The sequence below is a fragment of the Pezoporus wallicus genome, unplaced genomic scaffold (genome assembly GCF_028554395.1).
Source record: "Pezoporus wallicus isolate ANWC-B61680 ecotype Strahan unplaced genomic scaffold, APGP_CSIRO_Pwel_v1 contig_3952, whole genome shotgun sequence".
NCBI lineage: Eukaryota > Metazoa > Chordata > Aves > Psittaciformes > Psittacidae > Pezoporus > Pezoporus wallicus.
The window spans coordinates 10,665,245-10,673,373 of record NW_026635034.1 but is presented as its reverse complement, the minus strand read 5'-3'; the positions used below and the strand labels follow the sequence as shown (position 1 = coordinate 10,673,373).

The 8,129-nt window shown below is 37.7% G+C and overlaps 1 long non-coding RNA gene across 1 annotated transcript in view; it reads left to right on the top strand.

Moving 5' to 3' along the window:
- The window catches only part of LOC130593379 (uncharacterized), a 31,012-nt gene continuing 22,883 nt past the window's right edge, over positions 1-8,129 (top strand). The window contains exon 1 of the long non-coding RNA XR_008970794.1: positions 1-239. This is a non-coding gene — a long non-coding RNA (uncharacterized LOC130593379). The remainder of the gene's footprint in view (positions 240-8,129) is intronic.

Below are 8,129 nucleotides of genomic sequence, written 5' to 3'. Positions count from 1 at the left end.
GGCGCCCAGAGCTTCCGTCGCAACCAGCCACCGCTCTCCCCACCCGTCCCGAGCCGCCTCACCCTGTGAGGGGGTTTCCAGTCAACTTCGTGCCCCTCTTGCCGTCGCCCCGCCAGGCGCGCTCGCCGCTGGAGCTTGAGAACGGACTGCCCGCCCCTTCCAGCGGGGGAGGGGGGTGCCGGAGCCGCGCCCGGGCCGGGCCGGGCCGGGGAGGAGCCAGGCGGGGGGCGCTCCCTCAGGTGAGTTTGGGGGCTGCCTCTGGCGCGCGCGGCGGCTTCCCGCCCTTTTCCGCCCTGACTGGCGACCGTTGAACGCCCTGAGGGGGAGAGTGGCGGGCGGGATCTCCTCAGGTTGGAGCCCTCCGACAGACACGTATAAACGGCAAACAGAGGGCAAAAACACCGTACTCCGCCTTTGTTCAGGCTGCGCAAACGGTGCCAAGACGAAAGGGGGTGGCTGGAACAATCTGCAGCAGAAATCCAGCCACAGGCCCAGGTACTGTCGTTAGCTCGAGGCCGCCTGACAGCGGGTTTGCTTTCCTCCGCGAGCGGGACCCGCCGGGCGCGGAGGTGGCTGGCGATGCTCCCGCCGCGGAGGGAAGAGCTGAGGCGGCAGAAGGACGCGGCAGGGCAGGCACGGGTTTGAGCGTGTGTTAGAGGGAAGGAACGAGGAGCTGGGTCGCGGCGTGCCCGTACTGCTCCGAGAGCAACGTCATGAGCACCTCTGGGCACACCTGAGCTCTCTTCACCGTTTGGGGTGATTTTTCACGGTGTCTTAAGTTAGACTGGAAACACCACAACAAGGTGTTTGTAGATTTCCAGAACATTCCACGTGTATAGTCAGGACTGAGCTGCTGCCGTAGGGCAGCATGACTCCTTCCCCTGACCCATGTGTGAAGGATAGGTAGCTGCTAAGGACACATGGTTTGCAAGTGACATACAAAACAATACAGTGACTATAAGCATGTGACCAGATTTGCTCCTTGGATAATTTCTTCTACCCTTTGAAATCTGTTCTTGAGGTCTGAATCGTAAAACAAGCAGCATTGTCAGAAAAAAAAAGGTGATAGTGAATATAACGGGGGGGGGGGGGGGGGGGGATGACGGGAGACAGACACGACATGGGACAACAAAATCTTATGTATCTTCTTACAGAGTTGTTATACAGGAGAAGGATGGATAGGCACTCATCCTGTTTTAAAATCTGGCTGTGCTTGGTGGTCACTGCTCACATTTCTGCCTGCGCTGCTCTGCTACCTGTTACATGTTCTGAGAAAACAAGCCCAGTTAGCAAACACTATTGTATGGAATTGTATTATATATCATTTTATGGATTTTCTATAGAGAATGTCCCTGTCTTAATTAGGATATATAAACAGAAGGGGTTCAACTAGGAGAGCAGCTCTACCCAACACAGCACCAAAGTTGACACTTCTAGGGCACTGTGTCCAGATTTAGGTGTGAATTGGACAAATTCCATACGGTTCTATCTAGTGAAGTGATTGCAGACATCTAACAACGATTTCATTTGCTGAGAGGGTGGAACTATTAGGTGCAACAGGGGCTATAAAGGCTTCTGTTGTGGAAAAGCGCACCTCCACATAATGTGTTCGTTCTCCCTGAAAATGGACGTTGATAGGAAAGTCACAGATCTGTGAATTTTTATGCCCTTGATATTGGGTTGACCTGTCAGAAGAATGCTCATGAGACAACAGCCAAAATGTTACCATCTTGATCTTTTACAGACTTGACCATTTAACATTTGCTTTTCATGTATGCTATTTTCATATAAGCAGAGGCCATGACTAATCTTGGAGCTGTTTACATAAAAGATATATATATAGTTTGCTTAGCCCCTTTCACCATAGTTTTCAGAAAGCACATGGTTTTTACCCTCACCCCCTCTGATAGAAATAAAGAATGGAAAAGAAAGTAATTAAAACTTTCTTTTTTCTTTTTCTTTTTTTTTTTCCCCTCAGTTACATCAGCTTTGTGTCAAAGTTTCGTGTTGAATTCACAGACACGTGTATATGGCTGTATTTTATTGCAGTTAAAGTGTGAAGAAATATGTTGACAGTTGGTTCAGCATTGTAGTTTTGTAACTTATGAAGGAACTGAACTTAATAGAAAAAAAAATGTTTCATTTTGTAGTGTAGTGAAAGAGGTGTATACACTTATTTTCAGGTTGTTCTTAAGAGGTTAATTAAAACGGGTGCTAATCAGTTATGTTATACAACAATACATTTCCATTGCTTTTAGAAGCAAGCCAAAAAAGAACCCCAAACATTAAAGATTCATTTCTTGCTAAAACAGCTAGTCTATGACTACACATTGAAGTGAATTTTGACACTTTATTATAGCCTCCTGTTTCCTTGCAGGAAAGTATATGATCCAATAATCATAGTGTAACAAAAAAAAAAGTTGTTCTCACAGTATGTTATTACTTTCAAACACTGCTTCTAACTCATCTTTTACAATACATCTTGAAAATTTTCTAAAATTATTATAAAAGACTAGATACCTGTTGCTTAAGAAATAACGTTATCCCTATTACTGTATTCAGTAAGATATCGAATAGACATTTTTATCTCTTTCTTATATCAAGAAACATTCTTCAAAATTCACATCTTCTAATTTTCACTGACTTGTTTTCTGAAAACATTGTCTTGAGCAGAATGGTTACAGAGTTGATTCTGAAATTACACCTGTAAAATTGTATCTGTACCTCAATCATTTAAACAAACTTCAAGGACTTTTGAGTTATATGAGCATAACAAAGTACCCTTTTATAAAAATCGTACTACTTTGGCTATCCTAGAACACCAAGGAACAGTTCTATTTTAAGTATTAAATTTACTGGGGTGTAAATTTATTTTCAGAGGAGAGTTTGGGTCATTTAAAGAAATTTAATTTTATACTTTTACCAGCTGCATTTTAATGTATGACCTCTGTATTTTAACTTGAAAGACAAATACTCAGAAAGGGAGGCCCTTAGTTTTCCACCTTTCTTATTTTTTCCTCTCTTTTTGCAGTCCCCTTCCTTCCTTTTTTCCTCTTTCTCCTTTTTCTTTTTGGAGGTAGCCCCTGTCTTTTACATTTGTCATCTCTTGTTCTCCTTTTTCTCTATTCTCCCATATACAACTGTCAGATGCACAGAGTACAGCCCAGAGCACCGAGTTCCCCCTATCTCTAACCCAGTTGCGCAATGTAGAGGCGTGTAACAATATTCTAAAAAAGCCTGAGTCATCCCAGCCATTAGGTATCTATTGAAGAACATCTTTACATTGCAGGAGAATAAGATGTGGTAAATAAAACGTATTAAAATGACATATGTAATTGTAGAATAAGAAATCAGCAGTTTTGGTTGTCTTCAACAGGGGAAAATACCTCTTTATACTTTATAAAAGTTAGCTTTACTGTTTTTAGCTAACCTGTGGAGAGGAAAAAGGAAATTAAGGTTTAAATTGTAACTTGTCTTCTATAGAATTTACTTCCATTTTATTTAGCTCAAGTTTACAAATGCTCTTCCTACTGAAGACTGTACAATTATTAATCTTATGTATGTGGGAATCAGGAGATCAGGAGTAAGATACAATATTCAAAGGTGTAAGGCGAGATGAAAAGTTTAAAAGCTGTTGAGGGGAAAATACGACACAAAGTTAGATCATATAATATGACAGCTTCAATATTAATTTAACAAATACATAGTCTAGTAATTAAGTGAATAATTTGTAGAGATACGAACTTCAGTTTAAGATTTTGGACTCTGTTCTACATCTAGCCACTATGAGAGTTTCTGACCTCTCATTCTTCTCCTTGGACAACTTTTGGCTATATCCATATTTTTTCCTTCATCTTAACAGCACAGTCTTGCTCCCACTAGCCTTATTCAAGTAATCCTAGCAATGACAAAAAGTTTTTCCAAAAACAGCCTGAAGAATCCTGGGTACTACTAAATACATCTACATTAAAGTTCCAGAAACCACTGTGACTTCTCTGCTGTGGTCTAAGTGGCTTGTCTTGGTCAAGTCCAACCTGCTAGGATTTAGCTGTGCCCATGGTGTTTTGGAAGTGGCATAGACTGAATCTGTTTTGCACAAATACATGAAGTTAGTAATTCGTTGGCATTGTCAATGTATTTATTTGAAGAAAGCTTAAAGGGTGCATTGTTTCAGTCAGTGCAAATGTAAACATTGATTAATTTATCACAGAAATAGTATGTAGTAAATTAAATGGTTCATATGCTCTTTCTGCATGTAGATCTTAAGAACTATTGTTATCTTTTTTCTATATATTGCATACCTATTTCTTATCTATTTTCTATACTCAGGAAACTTTACTAGGCATTGTAGAGCTCCATGAGAGACCCATACCAAAAAATGCTTTACAATCTAAGTAGACAAAGGATTTAATCACAAAAAAGACTATAGAATGTGCTATGCTGAAACCAAAATCATGTATCATGGCAAGAAAACGCAGAGGCTTTCTGAGTAATTTAACAGTTCTGTTTCTCATCGTAACATGCATATGTGTAATGGTAAGCAAATGTAAGCATTTTTTATGTATTTAAATTTTACACTTAGATGTTTGCAAAATTAACATCAAAATTCTTAAGATTGGCATCCAAAGATTACATCCTGGGGACATAATATATTCTGTCTCTCTCAGAAATACTAATTTCAAATCTTGTTTTACCTTTTTTGTAATACCTTTTTTTATTTAAGGTATCTTTCTTTTGTTTACAACGCATATCAAAGATTATCTTGGTTTAGGGTATGCAGGCAATTTAACGTATGTGTAGTGTACCAAGGAAGACAGTGTGTAAAATAAAATTAATATTTTCTTGGTTTAAACTGTGCTATTGATTAAAGATACAGCAGGACAAAGTTTTACTTGCTTTATTGTTATCTTTTTAGGATTTGCAGACATTGCATCATGTATTCAGTTTTCTTAAAAATGTGTGTCTTTGATGAGAACTAAGGCAAATATGCAGTAAAGAATTTAGGCTCCTAATTCCCGTAGAAATTAAGTTATTATAATAGGGAGGTGAAACATGAAATACATTCTTGTGTTTAGACCCAGATAACTTTTGAAACAGAGATAAAATCATCATTATCCCATGTAAAAATTTACTTTTTTTTCCTTACAGGCATGCATTAATTATTGATTTTTTTTTTTCGCCTTCTTCTACTTTTCGACAAAGATGAGGAAACTTTTCCAACCCTATGGAAATCTAAAGCAGTATCTGGTCCAAAACCTGTCTCCTGATTCAGTTTTGGTCCGTTGGCCAGTACATCTTTATGCTGTTATGCAATTGCACCACCTGGTGGCTAAAGTTAGTTTAACCGGTATGATCATTCACGAACCTATCTGAGCATCTTGAAAATAAAGACCATAAAGAAAGGATTATCTTTAATATTCTTAAGATTGTTTTAATCTCTAGCCACTTAACCAGGTGAGGTAATATCATTTAAATAGTTTTGTGAAGCAATATTTTAGAATAGATACAAACTTTTCAGTAATGTCCCATATAAGAAACTTTAAGGACTGACTTTCAAAGATCTTTCTGGTTTAAAGGTAAAGCATCACTCCCAATTCACCTGTAGTATCTTAACTACTATTGCACTGAATACTTCAGAAAATATCCCTATATTTGCAAATCTAGGCCGACCCGAAAAGACAAGTTAAGAAAGGTAAGTTTCAGAGGATTGGAATTTCCAACCTTTATAGATTTGTCAGGACTGATGCAGAAAACTTCTTATTTAAGTGTCTTATTCAATCCTACTCATTTCTATATGACATATACAGTTATTCAAGCTTAAACATGGAAAAATATATAGGGCTGAACATACCACTTGAAGACAGAAACTGGGAAAAGGGAGGTAAAATGAAAGAGTGATTGGAAATCCTTTGTTTTTTTTTTTATTTTTCAAGGAAGAAAAAAAAAAAAAGGTAGCAAACAGACATACAACTTTTTATACTCATTTGGCAGGGTGGAAACCAGAGCAGAGTAAAGTCAGTTCTCTCTTAACTAAGAAAATATATCCAAATATATATTTAAAATATATATTTAAAAAAATAGAAAATACATATTTGAAAAAATTAATGAGCAATAGAGCAAACAATTTTAACCTATAAGACACTACTCTGTCTCTTCTCACTTTGACGTTCCAGGAAGGAATTATTGTGTGCTTTATGGGAACTGCTACCCAAAATCAAGCAAAACATAAGTATTTGCACAGTAGAATGTACATGTGTATTATATATTATAAACATTTCATGGGGTTGTTTTTTTTATTTTTCAGTTCTGCTTGTGAACAAAATACTTGTTGTGCACAACTCTCACAAAAAGTATTCTGAGAACTAAAACCAAGAACAAACAAAATTAACTGAGGAAACTGGTTCCTCCTGGCCTTTACCATGGGTTATTCCTTGCTTTCTTTTGGAAATACCACACACTGTCTTATTATGGGTTTCCATTTCTGATCCCACAACCATCCATTGTCTTAAGAAGTTTACAGCTTAATTATGAGTCATCCCAGAATACTTACAGTATTCTAAATCCTCAAATGTAGAGGCTTCAGTGATGAAATAGGTTCCATCTTTGGCACTCATGTGAAGTCTGTTCATGTTTACAGGGGGGTTAAAGCACTCATAGAGATATATTCGTATAGATTTGACACTATACTGATAAACAAAAGTGATACTCTAGTTTTCATTTAATACTGGGGGTTTTAGGTAGGAGAGCTTTTCCTTGTTAGTGTTTTGTGACTGTAGAGGGTGCTCTTAAAATACTGGTGATTGTAATACTACATGACAATCAATTTCTCTTTCTATAAAGCTTATCAATGTTAGAATGTGTATGTTTACAAAGAAAATTGTACATCTAGTTGGGTTTATTTTGTATATGGGTAAGAGTCACTATACACATTTGTATCCAAATACATCCCTGGAAACTTTTCTGATTTTAGTTTATTTTTGCAAATATGTTTCTGCCAAACAGTGATATTATTGCCTGAGAAAACTATTGATGCTGTCTCAAACAAGCTGAAAGAAATACTAAATAGAACATATTTTTACTTGCAAGGTCATTCAGAGTTGTATAAGAGCTTATTGTTCTGAAGAAGTCATTTAAATATGCACAGAAAATTCTTTAGTTACATGAAGTTGATGCTCCCACATTGCACTATCTGGAATTCTGTTGAGAAAGATTTAACTTTATTTTACTTTGGTTTGTCTGTGGTTTGTTTGATTGCTCTACCATACTCCCAATCTATCTGTTTTTATATTTCTCTAACCGAATTAGCAGGGGGGAATAGCCTAGATACAATAGACTAAAACAAACTTTATCCTGCTGTATTTTTCTCTCAACTGTGCAATATATATTTCCTTTAATATAAAATTATGTGTTCCCCTCAGTACAGTCAAGAAATGATTGAGTTAATTCTGTGTGCTTGAGAAATATTACCTCCTTCTAGAGAGGGTAGAGTCTTAAACCTCAGAAAGGTAAGATTTTTATTTTGATAATCAGAACTGCAGTAAGCCTGTTTTAGAGCAGTGTGAGGAGAGTTAACATTTCTGAGGTCAGGACCTTTCCTGTGAGTAGGCTATGGGCTTCTGCCAGCAGTGCTCTGTCAGTCATGGCTGAGATGAGGTGTGATCCTTGACTGGCTGTGTCAAAAAGAGCTTGTACCATAACATACACTTACAGCAGCAAAACTACACTTGAGTAGGTTTTATGTTGGGAGAAGTTGAAATACAGGCTTCAGAAGCACAGTTTTCTCAACCTAAACTTTTCAACAATTACTCTGCTTCTTATATTGGATTTGTATACTTCCCGTGAAAAGGTCCTCTTACACATGAACTCTGGTAATAAAAGACTTTCACTAGTGGTCACTCATTTGAAATACAGACATTACACAAAATTAACCCTATTTCAGACCAGGTTTATGAAAGATATTTATTGTATATTAGTGTCACAAAGCCTGTGACTTGTGACTACGCTTTTGTAACAGCTCTACTGTAGGCCCAGTTTAGAGCATAGAAGTCAGTGCAGCTTGTTTTGTCTGGGAAATCCCTCTGAGCTTTTTTGGCTAACTTCAACAGCATCTATTTTAGGGAGACTTTGCC